At 49.7% G+C, this 10,307-nt stretch overlaps 1 protein-coding gene across 6 annotated transcripts in view; it reads right to left on the bottom strand.

The window, feature by feature from the left end:
• Positions 1 to 10,307, bottom strand: part of NCOA3 (nuclear receptor coactivator 3) — a 633,192-nt gene that overhangs the window by 200,660 nt on the left and 422,225 nt on the right. The window lies entirely within an intron of this gene.

Genomic DNA, 10,307 nt, shown 5'->3' with positions numbered 1-10,307 from the left:
CGGAATGGAAATGAAATCGCGTTCGATAACAATACCGTCGAATTGGAAAGGGAATACGCGCCGAAATATCACTTCTTCTCAAAGTCGATCTGGAGCGCTTCGATCCTCATCCGAACCCGATGGCAGAAAAAAACAATCTAAGGATGGAGCCGATGCCCATGCGCACTAGCACCCAAAGGAGGAGTCACCAGTCTACAAAAGACTTCTCCAAGACAAAACCAAGTGCAATCATCCGAGCCCAACACCAGATGGCGATCTATTCATAATGTACCATCTGCAGCCCATATGCCTCGAAACCTGGAGTTACAGGTAAGAAACTACTCCTTCTGTAGCAGGGGATCTCTGTGTATAGTCATAATCTAGTGAATAGAATGGCAAGCCCATCCCAAAAAACAACCCGGCGATGGAGAAAAATAGACACCACTATTATGCGAACACATTCCGCAGCGAAGCATGCCCAACCTGAGCATCTGCTCTGGCATCAGAATCCAGACAGTAATGCTTAGCAAAGGTGTGGACCGACTCCCAAGTGGCCGCCCTGCAGATCTCTGCAATGGGAACATTTCGAAGCAAAGCTGTTGTAGCAGCTTTGCCCCTGGTAGAATGAGCCTTAGGCTTACCCCCTAAGGTCTTATTCGCTTTCTGATAACAGAGCTGGATACATGACACAATCCACCTAAAGATGGACTGTTTCAAAGTAGCCAGACCAGTCCTGACCGACCCATAGTTGACAAACAATTGGTCGGGCCTACGAATACCCTTGGAAGGATTCTGGAAAAATGTTGGTAGAGTTATAGTCTGATTCACATGAAAATAGGAAATCATCTTGGGAAGGAACTTGGGGAGAGTACGCATAACAACCTTAGCAGCATGGAATACAGTATAAGGTTCCTGGCAACACAATGGCTGAATTTCACTCACCCTGCGGCCGATGTAATGGCCACGAGGAATGCCGCCTTCCAAGACAGGTGCTGCAGTGAAGCCTTATGAATAGGCTCGAAAGGTTCCTTCATCAGCCTGGACAGCACCACATTCAGTTCCCACGAAGGCGAAGGAAGCCGAACAGGAGGGAACACCTTCAACCCTTCCAAAAAATCCTTAATCACGGGAATCTGGAGGAAGGATGCCTGCGAAGGGCACTTCCTGTAAGCAGTCAATGCAACCAGGTGAACCTTAATGGAATGGAAATTAAGTCCAACTGAGCTAGATGCAGAAGGTATGGAAGGATAACATCCTCCTTGCAGGTCGTCGGATCATAGTTCTTAGACATGCACCAGATGCAGAATCTCTACCACTTGTAAGCATAAGAGGTCCTAGTAGACGGCCTCTTAGCCACCTTCAATGTGTCCATGCAATCCTCAGGAAGATTCAGGAGCCATGCCGTCAAACTAAACGATGAGAGGTTGGAGTGCACCCCCGAACTTCGTGAGAAGGTTCGGCCAACACGGCAGCCGCCGATGAGGCACTGCCTGGGCCACCCCGGAGCAATGAGGATCATCCACACCCGGGACCGGGCCAGCTTGATGAGCACCGCCGGAATCAGGGAAACAGGTGGAAAAGCGTACAGGAAGCTGTTCGACCAGTCCTAACAGTCAGTGCCAGATCGCCTGCGCTTCCTGTGACAGTGCGCTCGATCTCGAACCGCCCTGCTTGTTGAGGTAATACATTGTGGTCGTATTGTCCGTCTGCACAAGCAAGGAATTGGCCTAGAAGGACGGATGAAAGGCTTTCAGTGCCAAGTGAACAGCTCTGAGTTCCAGGAAATTGATGTGATACGTGGACTCTGCCGGAGACCATGTTCCCTGGATCTGTAGATGGTCTGAATGCGCTCCCCAGCCCAGGAGAGACGCATCCGTCACGATAGTCTGAGTCGGGATGTCCTTGTGGAAAGGAACCCCTCTGAGGAGATTCTCTGCCGAGCACCATCATCTCAGGGACTGTTGGGCATGAAGAGACAACTGGATCCAATCGTCCCAACACCCTTTCCTATGGTCCCACTGGTCCTCCAAACATTCCTGTAGCGGCCTCATGTGTAGGCGCGCATGCGGAGTGAGGAAGATACAAGAGGCCATCGATCCCAGTAGCGAAGACAGTCCTCACTGTTGTAGATGGAGCAGCTATGAGAGCCTGAGCCTTCCAAAGGATGGATAAGCGTCTCCTCTGAAGGGGACACGCTTGCAGACAGCGTATTGATGAAGGCTCCCAAGTACTGTAGGCACTGTACAGGAATCGGGACAGACTTGGACAGATTTATGTGCAACCCAAGTCGGTTCAACAGGACGGACATCCTGTTGAAGTGCAATTGCACTTCCTGGAAGGTGGAGGCTTTGATCAACCAATCGTCCAGGTACGGGCAGACAAACACCTTGTTCTTTCTCAGGTGCGCTGCCACTACAGCCATGCATTTCGAAAAAGTCCTGGGTGCAGACTTCAGTCCAAACGGTAGTACGGTGTACTGATAGTGATTGGTGCCGACGAGGAAACGCAGGAACTTCCGATGTTTCTGTGCAATGGGCACATGGAAGTATGCATTTTACAGATCTATCGCGCACAGCCAGTCTCCACTCTGCAGCGGAGGATAAATCTGGTGCAAAGACAGCATATGAAACTTTTCCCTGCTAATCCACTTGTTTGCCTGTCGCAAATCCAGAATGGGTCTGAACTCGTTCTTGTCCTTTCGTACTAGGAAGAAGCGTGACTAAAGACCCTTTCCCCTTTGAGACAGAGGGACGTCTTCTATCGCCCTTTTTCTTAATAGGGTATCAGCCTCCGCCTGGAGCTCACGAAGTTGGAACATCGAGCCAACCGGTGGAATCGCTGGAGGCGGGCTGGTGAAACAAAGATTGTATCCATTGCAAACAATATTCAGCACCCACTTGTCCTGAGTAATGTTTCTCCACTCTGCCAGGTAATGTTGAATGCTTCCCCCCCACTGGAGCGGGTAACGGATAAAGGGGAAGTAGCACCTCAGGGCCTAGAACCAGCCGGGCCTTTGGTCGCGGCGGAAGACTTTTGACAACCTCGGCTCCTCTGGCGCTTTTGGAACGGTTTCCGCTGGAACTACTGCTGTTGTTGCTGTCCAGCCTGCCGACCTTGCCCTCTGCCTTGCGCCCCATACAGCCTCTGGTTCTGTTACCTAGGCTTTTCTAACCAGACAGCAGTCAGGGTTTCTGCCTCCGCCTTCATGCGGGCCATCTCGTCGTCCGCATGTTTCCCTAAGAGTGTCTCGCCCGAAAAGGGTAGGTTGGCAACTCTCTGCTGTGCCTCTGGCTTCAAGGATGTAAGACGTAACCAGGCGTGGCGCCTCAGGTTGACCCCATGGCAGTACCCGTGGGCTGCCAAGAGGGAGGAATCTGCAGCCGAGCTTATCACCTGGTTGGAGACAAGCAGTCCTTCAAGCAAGGATCTCTTGGAAATCTTCCCTCTTTTCCCGGGGAAGGTGTTCCACGAACTGTTGGAGGGACTCTCAGAGCCCGATCGTAGCGTCCCAACAGTGCTGAGGCACTCGCTGCCTTCATGGAGATGGAGGCCGTCCCACAAACCTTCCTGCCTGCCCAATCCATCCAGCGGCTCTCCTTGTCAGGAGGCACTGTCGATGACTGGGTGGCTTGCTGTTTTCTGGCTGCCGTCAAAATCTTTCTGGATGAACTGTTCCCCACTGAAGTGTATGGGGCACCCGACGCCTTAACACCTCTGAACCTGGACGCCCCAGAGCCTCCCAAGCCGTTTGTGGCCTTGGACCTCACCCCATATTCAACTTAAGCCCAGAAGAACAGTCTTCCAAGTCACTGGTAAGTGCCCGAATGCTGTACATTCTTTTCCCCATATGATAACTTCATCGAAAAGTACGTACCTTATTACGATAATCTTAGTATATGAATTCATATAAAATTATGCATCATTTTGATAAATTTGTGTTGGATTTCTTTGAGTTTGTGACTCACATACTGCCTGTGTGTGCAATAAATGGTAAGCACTACCCTCTGATAGGCTTACCTGCTCGTCCACACTACCACAAAACAGAGCATTTGTGATATAATTTGTACATCTGTGAACCGGTTGGGGTTTGCTTGGACTCTTAATACACAGTGGACCTCTTTTTGTCCACTATATAAAGAGCCAGCTTCCTACAAGCACTATCCAAAATATGTGCCGTATATTAATGAAACGGACAGATCGGATTAAGATTACACCCTGACAATGCTTGAAATTAAGGTTCTGAAGTTAATGGACTTAGGGCAGTTTTATATGAAATTGATCAACATTGTAAACTTAGTCACAGGGTCAGGTCTAGACAAACACAATGATCTCAGAGCAAATTTGGGTGGAGTGCGGAACTCGGCACCGTTGTCCGCTGTAGCTCCTACTCTACGCTCCAGGGATGAAGTACCTGGCCTGTAGGCTCAAAAGAGTGCTCCACCAAGTGGGGGACAGCACCCATGTGCTCTCGACGAATGCCGATAACCCACTGATATACTTGCAGCACCTAGAGTACTCTGTTCAATCCTATTAAAAGTCCTGATGGAATATTGAAAGGTGTCTGGCTCCGAATCAACCAAAATAAACCCAAACTATTCTCGATGGGAGGGCTAGGAAGTTGAACAGTCATTCCCTGCTTCAGCTTGTAATCCCCTGGGAAACATCGGACTTTCTATATCGCAACATCAGAATGATAATGGACCAAGACAACAGCCATCAGCTAAATATGGGCAGGGCTGTGGATAGTCTGCAATAGTCCATTACGTTTTGGAAGACACTCTTGCTAGCAGTCATGAGTAGATGCGGAGACTAAAACGGTATTACTGTCTATGTGTCTTTATGTGCTACAGTGGGCACATATTTGATCCCTCAACAGGCTTTTGTGGCCCTAGACCTACTCATGGAGGATCAGATATCGACAGGTGGAATGAGCAGGATCAAACTGGATACACTGAAACATGTATGGGTGCAGGGCGGTGTAGGAAGCTGGCTCTGTATATACTATACCAAAGTAAGGTATAGTGTGCAGAGAGCCCAATGGAACCACAAAGGTGGGCAGAGGTAAAAGTAGATCATACCTTACTCTATTTGTGGTAGAGTGGACGAGCAGTAAGGTTTTATCAAAGGGTAGTGCTTAGCATTTATTGTACACACTCAGGCAAGAAATGATGTCGCGCACTCAAAGACTAAACTCAGACCAATTTGTTTGTATAATAATATTCAGTTATATGTATTTCCTAGAACCAAGGAAGCCTGGCATAGGTAAGTGTAAATGGTACTTTTCAAGGCAGGTTGAACAATACAAGCAAGCTGAATGAAAACGACTTACAGGTTTGTAAATATTTTGAATACAGTTGAAAAAACGGTTAGATTACTTTATCTACTCATTGTGATATGGGTCAGTTCTTAGAGAAAAGGTAAGTAAATCAGTTTTATGAGTTCCATACAAACTACCTCTACACTTAAAAAAAATTCTTCAAATAAAAGCTGTAAATGTAATCCTATGGGAGGAAATGGAGTTATCGGTTTCCAGGTAAGTACTTAGTTACGGGAGTTGAGTTTCTGGGTTAGAACCAGGGTTCCCTCAGGGTCGAGGATGCACTCCAAAAGCACCCTCAGCGGCACTAGGGCGGCCAGGTCCAGAGTGCTGAGATCCAATGTTAGCCACTGGATGATAGGGGGCCACTGGTTGGTGGCTGCTCACAAGCAGCCCACACGGTTGTGGGAGACAAAGCTCCTGGTGTTAGGCTCAGGGCACAGGGGGATCCTAATTAGCACACAAAGTGCACCCACAGCAGCAAAGAGGCAGCCGGGTGCAGGGTGCGGTTTTGGCACCGGGTGCCCTGTTTTCAATGGGAGTTGCCGATTTTGGCTGCAGGCTCAGTCCAGGAAGTCTTCCAGGAGGAACCAAAAGCAAGACCGGTAACTTGGAGGACTTCGGAATGTAGGAGAACTTTAAGTCCTCTTCTCCAGGGCGCAGAGTGGCTGGATGCAGGGGTGTCTTGAGATTGGATTTCCCCTTACCATGCCACTCAGTAAGGGGGGGGAGGAGGGGGGGGGGGGGGGCTCTCCGTGCAGACGCTGCAGGCGACATCTGGGAGGCCTGGAGGGGTCAACCAGCGGTGGACTCAGACTCTGGAGCGCTGGGGGACCTAGCTGGGACCAGTGGGCCACTCGGGCTGTGGGCATCAGGTGCAGTGGTGGTTCTAGGTGTCAGTTCTCTTTGTCCTCAGCAGGCTCAGAGTCTGTCTTGGGAGTTTCTTTTGAACATTGCTGCTGTTCACAGGAGATCCGGTCTTTGTTGAAAGCAGTCAGTCCTCCCAGGGGTTCTGGAGGTCGCTAACTTCAGGACAAGGCGACTTTTGGCGTAGGATCTCTGGAAACTGCAGACCGGCTGGTAGGGCTGGCGTCCAGTCAGTTCTTCTCTGCAGTGTCCTCTGCTGGGCGTCTTCTTTCATCCTCCTTCGTAGGTTATGGGAATCTGCCTCTTGGTTCAGGTCTATCTCCTAAATACAGTATTTTACAGGGGTCTCGAGATCAGTAGCCAATGGGCTACTGACCTTAGGGTGACTATACCCTTGGTGTGCTCCCCCCACGTGGGGTAGTGAGCACTATTCCTAATCCTGACAGAGTGGCTTCACCTCGCCTCCCCCATTCAAGGGGTGGGATTGGCAGAGGGGGGCACACCTTCTGGACTGTTCTAATTTTTCTTGCCTGTCTTCCCGCTGAAAAGAAGGGAGGACAGGAAGGGGACCTGCTCCTGATAGCAAGAGTGGCTGGGGCTCGCATTAAAAAGGCGGCAAGGCCTTTGAAGCTCCCCTTCCACAGATGGCTATTCCTGGCCTGGGGGCGGTGTGACCACCTCCACCTAGGAAAGGCTTTGTTTCTGGGTTCATGGAGTGAAGGCTTCCACACCAGGTGTGTATTAGTCAGGGAATTCACTAGAGGCTGGTTGTTTTTCAGGTGACATTTCTAAGATGCCCTTCGAGTGCATTTTTCATTAAATCCAACACTGGCATCATTGTGGGTATAATGTGCTGAGAAGCTGGATATCAAACTTCCCAGTTTTCAGTAAAGCCATTTGAAATAAACTGGCTCTATATATACTACACCAAAATGAGGTATAGTGTGCATAGAGTCCAAGTGTCCCCAGAGGTAGGCAGAGGTTAAAGTTAGATAGAACCTTACTCTCTAATAGTGGTAGCTTGGTCGAGCAGTAAGGCAGTATCAGAGGACTGTGTTAAACATTTGATGTACACACTCAGTCAGCAAATGAATTCACACAGTCAACAACTGAACTTTAGGCCAAATATTTTTGTATGAAAATATACTGTTTATTTCTAGAACCAAGCAAGCCTGGCACAGGTAAGCATTAAATACTTTTTAGTAATACGTTACTGGACATAGAACCGTTTTAAAGTGCAATAGAAATTGTACTTTGTTTGATTTACAGGGGAGCAGTAGTATGCAACACTTAACTAATACAATTCATAGAAATGAATAGGCTTTTTTCAGTAAATTACAGGTACCTTACTTTTTACATTACTTTTCTAACTCAGTGCTGGATACCTAGATTCAGCACTGGGACATTTCCTGCAAACAGGTGAGTAAACACGTTTTGGTTATTTGTGCGATTTTTAAGGAATATTTTTTAGATTTCAAAACTCCACACTTAGAAACTTTTTTGACAAAAAGTGCCTGTGTTATCCCATGGGAGGAAAACAGGTTAACGGTTCACAGGTAAGTAAACGACCGAGGAAGCTAAGGTCCTGGGGTTAGACTCAGGGGTCCCCCAGGGTCAGTGATGCACTGTTGTTGCACCCTCAAAGGCGCTAGGGCAGCCGGGTGCAGAGTGTTGAGGCCCAATGTAATCCAATGGGGGCTAGGGAGCCTCCGGTTGGTGGCTGCTGGCAAGCAGGTCACTGGGTTGGGGGAGCAAAGCTCCTAGAGTTAAGGTCAGGGCAAATGGGGAAACAAAGTAGCACAAAAGGTGCACCCTCATCAGCACTGAGGTGGCCGGATGCAGAGTGCTGTTTCGACGTCTGGCTCCCTGCTTTCTATGGAGAACATCCGATTTGCAAAAGCACTGCAGGCAGGGAGACAAAGTACTCCTGGGTGTGACCACCACTTGGAGAGGTAAGTTGGGAAGTTAAGGGTTGGCTTGGCACCGTTGGTTTGGGCACACTAGGCCAAGGGGAGTCGGCTGCAGGGGTGAGTTTTGGGGTCAGATCTTCTTACCACCTCCTGGTCACAGTTAGGGGGGCCTTCTGGATTTAGGCTGCAGGCGTCGGCTGGAGGCTTGAGGCAGGCCAGGGGTCACAGGATCTCGGTTTAGGATAGTCGAGGTGACCTCGTGGTGTTTTTCCACTCAAGCTCAGGCAGAGTTCGGTGGGTGCAGAGTGGGCTGGATTCGCGGTCTCTGGCTGGCACCAGAAGCTGCAATTTGACCAAGTCCGGTGTTCACAGGAGATTCAGTCTTTGAAGAGAAAGCAGGCAGGTCCTCCAGGGTTTTTGAGGTTGCTGGCTGCAGGATACACTGGGATTTCGCAGGTGCAGGTTAGAGGTGACAGGCCTGTAGGGCTGGGGCCAAGTCAGTGGGCGTTGTCCTCTTGTTAGCTCTGCACGGCTCTTCAGTCCTGCTTATCTTCATTTCTTGACGTTTCTGGATCTGAGGAAGCAAGGTTCAGGGTGCCCCCTAAATACTAAATTTAGGGGCGTTACAGGTAGGTAAAGGGCAGGGACCAATAAGGTCCCTTCCCTGGGGTGGGTACACCCCATATTCTGCCTTTCTCCAGTGGTAAGGGGGCAGAAGTCTGTCCCTGGTTGGCTGAGTCCCCCTCCCTCAAGATGGCGGGGACTCGAGGTAGTGCTTCACCTCGCCTCCCTCACCTGAGGGGTGGAGTCGGGAGAGGTGGGCATACCTCCCTTCTTCACTTGTTTTTCATGCCTGTTCTCCTGCCCAAAGTGGGGGTAGAACCAGTGGGGACCAGTTGCTGAAAGCAGCAAATGGTCTGGAGAGGCTCATAAAGGCGGCATTGCCTTTGCAGCTTCTCCTTCGTGAACCCTGCCCATCCTGGCGGAGGAGGCTTGGCACCTCGCCGTAGGATGTGCATTGTTTCAGGCCCCCCGAGAGCAGCAGCTCTCGACCCAGGGGTCCAGAAACAGGTCTGGTGGTGGCAGCTTAGGCACCACTCAGTCAGGTCACTAGAAATTGGTCGAGTCTCAGGGGCATCTCTAAGATGCCCTCTTTTGTGCATTTTACATTAAATCCCACACTGGCATCAGTGTGGGTATAATGTGCTGAGAAGTTTCATACCAAACTTCCCAGTCTTCAGTGTAGCCATTATGGTGTTGTGGAGTTCGTAATGACAAACTCCCAGCACCATACACTCTTAATGGCAGCACTGCACTTACAGTGCCCAGGAATGGACTTGGGCACTGTAGGGTTACAGGGCGCATGCACCTGTACCCTCACCACTGGCATAGGGCACCTAGCTAGAGGGATGAGTGATGTATGCCAGGGCAGTGGTTTGTGGGGTGGCACACAGGGATGTGTGCCATGTCAACTCTTCACTTTGTTCTGCACCACGAAACGCAGTTTGCAAAGGCAGTGTGCGAGTGTCAGGGTACAGGGCCTCTAAGGGTGGCACAATAAGTGTTGCAGCCCTTCTCTGGTCACAGTGCACTGGGTACCTGTGGTACCATTTACCAGGGGCCGACATGTGACCAGAGATGCCAATTGGGTTTAGGCTTCAATGCAGTTGTAGGGAAGGGACATAGGTCCTGGGTACCTGATTAGGAGGAGCCCTTAGTCAAATAACATCAGCAAATCAGCATAAAGTGGGGGCATACCATGCAAAAAAGAGGGCACTTTCTCACACCATTATGATGCTGTGGAGTTTGTGATGATAAACACCCAGCACCATATACTCTGAATGGCATTACTGCACTTACAATAGCCAAGACTTGGTCTAGACACTGTAGGGGTACAGGGCTCATACACATGTACCCTCACCACTGGTATAGTGCACCCAGTTAGAGGGGTGGCTGACTTATGCCAGAGCAGTGGGTTGTAAGCATGGCACACAGGGATGTCATCAAACGCCTACAAAACGACCCCAATCTCATCATTAAGCCCGCGGACAAAGGGGGTGGGATTGTGATAATGGACAAAGCGGATTACGACCAAGAATGCCGCAGGCTCCTGAATGACGCCCGAAATTACAAATGTCTCAAAAAAGACCCAACAGAAGAGCTACGAAATACCATCAATCTACTCATCAAAAATGCAAGTGACTCGGAGTACATCTCCAAACAAGAGGCAAACT

This window comes from Lissotriton vulgaris, chromosome 7 (assembly GCF_964263255.1).
Source record: "Lissotriton vulgaris chromosome 7, aLisVul1.2, whole genome shotgun sequence".
NCBI classification, from domain to species: Eukaryota; Metazoa; Chordata; class Amphibia; order Caudata; family Salamandridae; genus Lissotriton; species Lissotriton vulgaris.
This window is presented reverse-complemented; position numbering and strand designations above follow the sequence as displayed.